The sequence below is a fragment of the Lolium perenne genome, chromosome 4, assembly GCF_019359855.2.
Source record: "Lolium perenne isolate Kyuss_39 chromosome 4, Kyuss_2.0, whole genome shotgun sequence".
NCBI lineage: Eukaryota > Viridiplantae > Streptophyta > Magnoliopsida > Poales > Poaceae > Lolium > Lolium perenne.
This window is the reverse complement of record NC_067247.2, coordinates 64942237-64951145: the sequence shown is the minus strand read 5'-3', so window position 1 is coordinate 64951145 and position 8909 is coordinate 64942237.

Below are 8909 nucleotides of genomic sequence, written 5' to 3'. Positions count from 1 at the left end.
GGGCATAATCCGGATAGAAATTGGTCCGGATTGGACCTATTTTTGGCATGGGGAGCTACACTTTTCCAGTCATCTCCCCACACACGGCGCTCGTGAGGATGCCTGGAAGGTGTTCGACCAGCATCGACCATGCCGGCCACGCACCCGATGGTGGTGCAATGTCGGCGGTGCTGACACGGAGGTGCCATGCTACCGCCGCGACTCCCCGGGCACGCTCGCGCCGCTCTGGCCATGTCGTGCCGCGCCGCTCCGCTCTGGCCTCACGCGCTCCGGCTCGATCTCGCCCGCCCGCAGCTCCTCACCCGCGCGCCCGCCAGACCGCGCTCCGGCTCGGTCTCGCCCGCCCGCAGCTCCTCACCCGCGCGCCCGCTAGACTACGCTCCGGCTCGGTCTCGCCCGCCCGCGAAGCTCGTCGCCCGCGCGCCCGCCAGCCCGCGCTCCGGCTCGGTCTCGCTCGCCCGCAAGCTCCTCGCCCGCCAGACCGTGCCCCGACGCCTCTATCCTGCGGCCGCCCGTGATTCCTCCACTGCGGCGCGCCCTCCGCTAACTCCACCCGGCGAGGCCACCCGCGAGCTCCGTTCTGCCCGTCGTGCTCTAGCTCGGCAAGGTGGGGAAAAGATCAAGGAGAGAGAAGGGCGGTAGGTGGAGAGAAAAATCAGAAGAGAGAGGAGACTAGTCCCTGACAGCGGGCCAGGTGGACGAGAATGTTTCATCCGGAGCCCCCAGCGGCTCCCCGGGGGACCGGGCTTGGCATGGGGAGTCCGGACGGATATAAGTCCAAATCCGGGCGAAATCGAGACTCTGGGCGCACGACTGGGCCGTTTTACGCCATCCGGATGAAAAAAGTTGGTCCTGGGGGGCTTCTCGGGGGCCTGGCTGGAGGTGCTCTTAGTTACAGTGTGTAATTCTTGCATATTTGCAAGTGCCAGAGCAATTATGGCTAATTCTTGTGCTCAATTGAGTATCACTGTGGCTTATCTGTGTTATACAGTGATGAATTTATATGTTTGGCTGGTGTATTATGATCCAGTGATTCATCAAGCATTTGATGTGCTTCTGGATACAATCATAATTATTTATTTGATTAGCTATGAAGCCACTGTTGATGAATTGATGTTGTGTTAGTCAAATGATTCATGATTTGTTTCTAGGTTGGCTCTAGCATGTACTGGCATGCTCTAGCAAGCTTCTGATGATCAGATGATCATCAGTTGCTTGTACAGGCTGATGTTTGGTGTCTGTGCCTCACTGCTACTCAATCTGTGATGTGTGTGTGTGTGTCACATAGGCTTGTGCTGGTGTGTGCTGGTGCTTGCTCAGGCATCTGATGATGCTTGCAGTGATCCTCTGGATCATTTGCAAGTGTCTCACCACTGGTTACTTGTGTATCTCAATTCTCTGTCTAGTTTGGCTTGGTCAAATGGATAAATGGATGAACTGTAACTCAGTGATGATTCTTTTCTTTGATTTTCTTGAGCTAGAGGGATGCCAACCATTTGTTGGGGACCCTAGCTCACTCTTAACCCTCTGGGTGATGATGGGTGGCTTTGTTGGCTGGTTTTGTGGTTGAGGTGATCTTGACAGCAGTTCTTTGTTGTTTAGGTAGCTCCCACCCTTGGTGGCTTGTTGTGGCTTAGTGAATGCATTACTGGATAATTCCATGTTGGATTTCCAGTGATCTTTGATGTTGACAAACAAGAATAGACACAATTTGTCTATCTGTCTGATGGTGTAGTGGTCATAGGTGCTAAGTAACTTTGGCTAGCTAGATAGGATCATCCCTTGCTGGATGTCTTTGGTTCTGCCACTGGTTTGGCATAACCAATGTTCCCAGGGTGACTTCCTATTGGTTTCTCTCCTTTTTATTTGCACCAATTGGCTATTAGCCATATGATGACTCACACAGGGTTTTCCACCCACTTTGCTTATGTGATGCAAGTGCATGCTTATTTATGAGCAAATCAGTGTTTTGCTCAGGTTGATTTGCTTTATACCTCACTCCAGCTCCTAGAAAAGTTGTTGGTGTAGAGGTTTAGCTGCTGGTTGATTTCTGGGCTTGCCCTTCTCTTCCTTGTAAGCTTGATGCTTGGTTTATTTCTGGTGATTATGGAATAGGTGAGACAGCTCTGGCTGTTCACCTGTTTTTGTTGTTCTTGGTGTGCTTACCCTTGTGAAGCTGCTGTCGATGAACAACTAGGGTTTGGCTCTGAAAAGTTTATATATGGTTCTCCCCTTGCTCTCCCTGGTCGACAGCAGTGCTAATTACAGTTGGTGACTCCTCTCTGTGCTTGTGTGTTGTGCAGCATGCACACATGCAGTGTGTGCTGCCTGTGTGTGTATGTACCTGGTGCCTTGAACCTGGCTGTGAGAGGATCAGCTCGGCAGCCTTTGGTCATATCCTCTCCAATTCCATTTACTTTCTAACCTGCCAAGTGGCTATGCCACTTGGCATAACTTTGTGTTTGTTGTGTTTGAGTGCAGGTTTCCAAATGATGATCAAATGGAGATGAAGATCATCAAGCTCAAGACTAAATGAAGATTAGCTTGTATTTTTAGGGTAGAATATGACATTGTACTTTTCTTTTATTTCCTTTTTCTATTTTCCAATTCTTGTAATGTGTTGTATTGTTCTATTATTTCAATTGTGAATAATGTAAAGACAATGTATATTGTGTGTGGATCAATAAAGCTCAAGGTTTTCTCTAATGAGCTTTACTTATTATTTGTATTGTTCATATTGTTTATTATTTTAATTCCTTTATTGAATTTCCTCACAATTGAATTATGAGATATTTATTTAATGTTTGAATTTGAAATTCAAATTCAACTTAGGTTTGAATTCAATCATGCAACTTAAATTTGAATTCAATCATGCAACTTAAGTTTGTGATGCAATATCCCTTCTCTCTTCTCCAAAACCCTAGTTTAGTTGAATAAGAGCAAGTTTGTCGCACTCTCGAAACCCTAACCCTGTAAGGTGTCGAGAGAGAAACTTGTCCCCCTTCGATGCAGTTTTGTTTTAAAAGCGCGAAATTTCCCCAGAATTTACGATGCAATGCACATCCCTTTCTAAAATCTACCCCTCGATCGTCTCTGAACCTGGGACATTACAGACGTACTACAAACTATACTTAAATAGTTGAAGGTGTAGTTAGACTTGATAGCTTTCCATGTCTGAGAGTTCATCATAATAACTAAGTTGTGCTGAAGGTCGAGGGAGCTAGCGGGATACTTGTGCCACCGTGAACAGCCCTCCTTGGAGTAAATTTTAATCATGCTCTTAATGTTGAACCTGCTAGTTGTTTGCAATAAGCTTGTGAGTTCTTTTTGACTAATGTTAAGCTAAGGTTTTTGGCACTTCCACCATCCAAATTTGCTAGCCTCTTCGGTACCGTGCATTGCCTTTTGCTCACATTGAGAATTGTGCATACTTCGCCGGTACATCCAAACCCGTGGGAGGACTTTCTCTTGTTCTCCTACACATAAGCCCATACATCTCCTCAAAACAGCCACCATACCTACCTACCACAGCATTTCCATAGCTGTTCCGAGATATATTGCCATGCAACTTCCATTTTACATTACATGTTGTCATTTATCATTTATATATTTCTTTGCATGATTCTATACAACTGATGTGTGGTTTACCCATGTTACGCTAGATCATTGCACATCCTGCTACACTGGCAGAGGCATACAGTTTTATACATCATGTTTTATTCATTATGAGTTATTTGTACCAAAAAGTGTGTTGTCATATTAGGATGTTGCCCCTAAAAGTGAAAAGAGCCATGGAGGCCATCAAAAGGAGAAAAAGTAAAGAAAGAAAAAAATGGAAAAAAAAAGAAAAAGAAAAAAAGGAATAAAGAAAAAGGGGCAGCATTACTATCTTTTATCCACACTTGTGCTCATGTTTTAGCACCTGCACTATTCATAGTCATCATTTGTGCATGTTTAGCACCTACACTTCATATGAGAGAGTTTTCATGTTTTACTAGTATAACTATGTGGGGAATTTACACTATAGAACTTGGGTTGTATATTCCAATGATGAGCTTCCTCAAAAGTGCTCTAGGTCTTCGTGAGCAACCAAGTTGGATGCACCCCCACTAGTTCCATTGGAGAGCTTTCATACACATATAGCTCTATGTGCATCCGTTGCATGGCAATCACTACTCCTTGCATAGCTTCGATTATAAGACTTCCTCTTGTCTAATAATCACTTATAGCTTTGTAAGACTTTCTTTCATTGGCCTTCCAAACCCCCATTAACGTTCTTTATGCCATAACATCCTGGTGCCAATACTAAATGCTTGCGCTCACCGGTTGAGTAGACTTCGAAACAATTGATTCATGACGTTCATGTTTATGTTTACTTGACTGAATCCTTCTTATGTTGTGAAAATTTACTTGATGCTTGGAATGAAGGATAGAACTTCTACGCTGAATACTTAACACATCTTTAATGAACTTTGTACGGTTTCATGTCTTTAAAGCAATAGTTCATGAAAACTTCTAGCTTGTTTAACTCTTGCATTATCATCTCTTATATCAATATAGACATTTGCTTTGAGTGATTTGATCCCAGTTCATATGATTTACATCATTATTGGATCAAGATTATGTTGGTAGCATGTCACTTCAGAAATTATCTTTGTTATCGTTTACCTACTCGAGGACGAGTAGGAACTAAGCTTGGGGATGCTGATACGTCTCCAACGTATCTATAATTTCTGATGTTCCATGCTTGTTTTATGACAATACCTACATGTTTTGTTCACACTTTATATCGTTTTGATGCATTTTTCGTAACTAACCTATTGACAAGATGCCGAAGTGCCAGTTCCTGTTTTCTGCTGTTTTTGGTTTAAGAAATCCTAGTAAGGAAATATTCTCGGAATTGGACGAAATCAATGCCCAGTATCTTATAATTCCACGAAGCTTCCAGAACACCAGAGAGGGGCCATAGGAGAGGCCCAGGGCCACCACACGTGGTGGCGGCGCGGCCCAGGGGGGCGCGCCCCCCTGTTGTGTGGCTGCCCCGTAGCCCTTCCGACTCCGACTCTTCACCTATAAGAAGCCTCCTGACCTAAAAACTTCGGGGGGAATAAGCCACGGTACGAGAAACCTTCCAGAGCCGTCGCCATCGCGAAGCCAAGATCTGGGGGACAGAAGTCTCTGTTCCGGCACGCCGCCGGGACGGGAAAGTGCCCCCGGAAGTCATCTCCATCGACACCACCGCCATCTTCATCACCGATGCTGTCTCCCAAGAGGAGGGAGTAGTTCTCACTCGAGGCTAAGGGCTGTACTGGTAGCTATGTGGTTAATCTCTCTCCTATGTACTTCAATACAATGATCTCATGAGCTGCCTTACATGATTGAGATTCATATGATGAGATTTGTATCACTATTAATCTATGTGCTACTTGTAGGGATTCGTTGCATAGAAAACAAAAAATTTCCTACCGCGAGAACGCAATCCAAGCCAAGATGCAATCTAGAAGATGGGAGCAACGAGGGGATGAACGAGACTAACCCTTGAAGATTTCCAAAGCCTATAAGAGTAGGCTCTTATTGCTGCGGTAGACGATCACTTGCCGCTTGCAAAAGCGCGTAGAAGATCTTGATCACGGTGCCACAATCGGGCAGCACCTCCGTACTCGGTCACACGTTCGGTGTTCATGAAGACGACGTCCTTCTCCCCGTTCCAGCGGGCAGCAGAAGTAGTAGCTCCTCCTTGAATCCGGCAGCACGACGGCGTGGTGGCGGTGGCGATGGAGAACTCCGGCGAAGCTTCGCTAAGCGTGCGGGAGAGGTGGAGGAGAGAGGGGGCGGCTAGGGTTTGGGAGAGGGGGTGGCCGGCCTCAAGGGGTGCGGCCAAGCTATGGCTCTATGGTGGCCGGCCCCCTCCCCTATGCCCATCATTATATAGGTGGAAGCCCCAAGAGTTGTAGTCCAAGTCTTCGAATAAGACCCCAACACCAAAACTTCCCAAAGGTGGGAAACCTACTCAAGGGGGGAGTCCTACCCAAGGTGGGACTCCCACCTTTTCCTTAGGTGGGGTGGCCGGCCACCTCAGGTGGAGCCCACCTGGGACTCCTCCCTTAGGGTTTGGCTGGCCAAGCTTGTGGAGTCCCTCGGGGACTCCACCTTCCATAGTGCCTTTCTTCCGAACTTTTCTAGAACCTTCTAGAACCTGCCATAAATGCACCGGATCATTTCCAAACTTGGAATATGACTTCCTATATATGAATCTTATTCTCCGGACCATTCCGGAACTCCTCGTGATGTCCGGGATCTCATCCGGGACTTTGAACAAAACTTCGAACTCCATTCCATATTCAAGTTCTACCATTTCAACATCAAACCTTAAGTGTGTCACCCTACGGTTCGCGAACTATGTGGACATGGTTGAGTACTCTCTCCGACCAATAACCAATAGCGGGATCTGGAGATCCATAATGGCTCCCACATATTCAACGATGACTTTAGTGATCGAATGAACCATTCACATACGATACCAATTCCCTTTGTCACGCGATATTTTACTTGTCCGAGGTTTGATCATCGATATCACTCTATACCTTTGTTCAACCTCATCTCCTGACAAGTACTCTTTACTCGTACCGTGGTATGTGGTCTCTTATGAACTTATTCATATGCTTGCAAGACATTAGACGACATTCCACCGAGAGGGCCCAGAGTATATCTATCCGTCATCGGGATGGACAAATCCCACTGTTGATCCATATGCCTCAACTCATACTTTCCGGATACTTAATCCCACCTTTATAACCACCCATTTACGCAGTGGCGTTTGATGTAATCAAAGTACCTTTTCGGTATAAGTTATTTACATGATCTCATGGTCATAAGGACTAGGTAACTATGTATCGAAAGCTTATAGCAAATAACTTAATGACATGATCTTATGCTACGCTTAATTGGGTGTGTCCATTACATCATTCATATAATGACATAACCTTGTTATTAATAACATCCAATGTTAATGATCACGAAACCATGATCATTTATTAATCAACAAGCTAGTTATACAAGAGGCTTACTAGGGACTCCTTGTTGTTCACATAACACACATGTATCAATGTTTCGGTTAATACAATTATAGCATGGTATGTAAACATTATCATAAACACAAAGATATATAATAACCATTTTATTATTGCCTCTTGGGCATATCTCCAACAGTCTCCCACTTGCACTAGAGTCAATAATCTAGTTTACATTTGTAAAGATATAACACCTTGGCCTTCTGGTGCTTTATCATGTTTTGCTCACGGGAGAGGTTTTAGTCAATGGATCTGACATGCTCAGAACCGTATGTATTTTGTAATTCATTTGCGTCTTAACGCATCACTCATTTCCAAATGAGTCGGCATTAAATATGTTTGGTCTTCTGGTGGAACCTTAATTCCGCGGTCTGAAATATGTCACTAATATTGTCACACACAATATAGCTTCAAAGTTCTGACTCTGTCGGAACTACACCAAGTTATAAAAGAACCTCTTGACTTAACATCCTTTGTCATTGTCAAAACAATGACATACTCTGCCTTCTTTTGTAGAATCCGTCACAATATTTAGAACTCTTCTAAATCTAGCATAGACAACTTCTAGCTCATTGTGCTCCCTTTTAAATAACACTTAGTCTAATTTGAGATTTGAAATTTTATTTTCATATGTGACAAAACAAATATCGGTGCAACACCATACAGCGATTTGTTTGTCATTTCTTCATACAAAACTATATATATATATATATCCTTGGTTCTTCTTAAGTACTCAAGAATATTCTTACTGTTTTTCAATGATCATATCATGAATCATTCTGGTATATGCTCATAACATTTTTAAAAGCACATGACATCTGATTGTGTACATATTATTTTGTGATCTATAATCACTCATGTGGTTTTACTCATTGAGTGTCAGATACACTCAAGTCTTGTTAAAACTTCACATGACAAGAACATTTTCTTAATATTTCTATATTGAACTATTTCAATATCCATTCTATGTACTTTGACTTAAACTTATTTTGTGTTTCAATCTATCTTCATAGATCTTGACACTAAATTTGTTTCAATCCATATCTTTTCATTGAAGTTAATTTCTCAATGAAACCTTTTTAATCAAGTATATAATTACATCATTTATAACCAACTATATGTCATCTACATAAAGTATTATAAATATGTCTTAGCGCTCCCACTTAATTTCTTGCAAATGCAAGCCTCTTCATCATCTCTGATGAAATCAAAAACTCTTTGACTATTTCATCTGGTGAAGATTCCAACTCCGTGATACTTACTTCATCCAACTGAAGTTTGTATACCTATCTAGTTTTCCACAGACCAGCAAAACTTTTGGTTGTATCTTGTATACACCTTTAATACACACTTCTGATAAGTAATGTATTTTGCCATCCTACTAGCATATCTCATAAAAGAAATATGTAGTGATTACTAGAATAATCCACATAGACTATAAGCATTGCTACGGAAGATCTAATCTTATCGTAGTCAACTCTTTGAACTTTGTCGTAAACAACTTTTCGACAAGTCGAGCTTCTTCAAGGATATTTCATCCAAGTCTATAGATCCATTTACTTTCAAAAAGTATTCATCTATTATGGATTTCATGGCGTATAGCCATTTTAACGGAGTCAGGGCCCATCATAACTTCTTTGTTTGTAGTTGGTTTATCATTGTTCAAAATCAATACTTTGTTCCACAAATCATTTATTTGATCACAAAGTAAACCATACCTACAAGGTTCAATATGTACTTCGATCTTCCATGGCTAAAACACTTTGTAGTCATGGGAGCCATGATCGTCGTGGCCGCTTTCGAAACCAATTCCGATGCTGCGCTACTCTGATTATTATG